The following is a 2,240-nucleotide window of genomic DNA, read 5'->3' as shown; positions in this document are numbered from 1 at the left end:
TCTAAGTTGAATTCTAGGTCGGGGATATGGTTTACTGAATGTATCACCCTGGAAAGGTGTAATACACTTCAGTAAGTGGGGCATGTTGGGACCCCCGATATATAGAACCGTTTCAAGTGTTTGACAGGATTGGTAGGGTTGCCTATCGACTAGATCTGCCTGGCGAGCTCGATCAGATTCACAAAACCTTCCATGTTTCTCAACTTTAGGTCAATAAATCTCCTAAACATATGTTGAGAGACCAATGGCGATTTTGGATAGGGAGGCGAAGGCATTACGCAACACGATGGTATCTTTGGTCAAGTTTCACTGGCAGCATCGGAAGGGTTCCTAGTGGAGTCGGGAACCCGAGGCAGATATACAAGTGCACTACCCTGAGTTATTTGTGGAAACGGACTTCGAGGACGAAATCTGATTCAAGTGGGGGAGAATTGTAACATTTTTCATATAGGTAATTTATAATTTTTAACCTTAATATGAGTTTTTGTTGCAAATTTTTTCCCATGGTTGATTAATGAAGGACGCGCCTTTTGTTGCGTATGTTGGACGTACACTTGTGTATGCTTGGTGTACACTTGTGTATGTTGGGCGTACACTTGTGTTCGCTGGGCGTACACTTGTATACCCCGGACGTATGTGGTTGGTGCTCAACCCTAATTTTTAGGGTTTGGACCCTATTTAAGCATCATTAACTCCCAAAGATTTCTTCCCTCATCAGCCTCGACCTCTCATTTCATCCTTAGCAAACCATAATTCCTCGTGTGACCCTTTGTGAACCTAAGAGTGTATTTGTGGTTATCTTGAACGAAGGAAAAAGAAAGGAAAACACCTTGGAATCTCAAGACCTCTTAGATCCAAAAGTTTCTTGCCATCAAGCATCATTTGAAGGTATAAAGTTTGGATCTTGATATGCTGTTTGTCTAGATCTTGTTAGCCATGATTTTATGTTCAGTTTCCTCCCATAAGCTTGGTGTTCATGAGTAAGGATTACTCTAACCAGAAGATTTATCTTTTCAAACATTTTTAGGTCTTAAGAACCATAAAAATGTGATATTAGCCCTTTTATTCCTTCCATGCAAGAGTTGTGAGGTCTTAATGGGTCTTTGAGTTAGGGTTAAGATTTTAGGCTTTGTCTAGCCATGGAAAGTCATAAAGGTGGAAACTTTATGACTTAAGTCGATGTTGTGAGTCTAGATCTGAGTTTGGATTGAAAGGGATCAAGAAATGAGCTCTTATTATGAAAAATCGATTCATACGTTGTACGTCGGACGTATTAAAGGGTACGTCATGCATACTGCCTTAGAGGCCCGTGGTATTGGATGGATAGCATTTTTGGCCAGCAGAACAGTTGAGTATGTCGGGCGTACTCAGCCAGAGTTGACTTAGTTGACTTTTTGACCTTTGAATTTAACCAGGATTTTGACAAAGTTTGACCTAGGGGTATTTCGGGTATTTTGAGCTATAATCTAATATTTGGTCATTGTTTGTTATAATGATGACCGGTACAATTGGTAATCAGAGCAACATATTGTTCAGCTATTTTTTTAGATTGCGAGGTGAGTTTCCTTACTATACATGTGGGTCTTGGTATATAGGATGTTACTATGTGATAATGATCAGTAGAATTTTATGTTTCTCTATTTTTTGGTTATGTGTTTATCTGTTGTATATGTCGACATGGGATGGTTGGGTTGAGGTTGTACTCCTTTGTGCTATAAGCCAACAAACCTGGGAAAATATAACTAGGAGGTTGTGGGCCAAGGTAATCCAACCAGGAGGTTGTGGGCCAGGGTAATCCAACCGGGTGGTTATGGACCCTATATGTTATATGTAGGGCGATCTAACCAAGAGGTTGTTGGCCAGGGTAATCTAATCAGGAGGTTGTGGGCCAGGGTAAGCCAATCTGGAGGTTTTAGTGTAACGCCCCAAATTTCAACACAAAATTTTCAATTAAAAATTTAAGTGTTTATTCAAATCACAACTACAAAAAAAAATTAGATAGGACCATTTAATGTCAAAACATTTATCAGAGCATCATCAAAAGTTATCACGTGCACAAATCTCCCACTAATGAATGCAATCGAGCTGTACTCCTCCTTTAATATAAGAAAACCTAAAACAATTTAAACCAGAAATCGTAAGCACAAACTTAGTGAGTTCCCCCAAAGTACCACATACAATCACAACACAAATAATAGTTATGGGTTATCAGCGACCCTGGAGACTACCGGAAGTCTCAG

This window comes from Lactuca sativa, chromosome 3, assembly GCF_002870075.4.
Source record: "Lactuca sativa cultivar Salinas chromosome 3, Lsat_Salinas_v11, whole genome shotgun sequence".
Classification (NCBI taxonomy): Eukaryota; Viridiplantae; Streptophyta; class Magnoliopsida; order Asterales; family Asteraceae; genus Lactuca; species Lactuca sativa.
The sequence above is the reverse complement of the archived record's forward strand: the minus strand, read 5'-3'. Positions refer to the sequence as shown.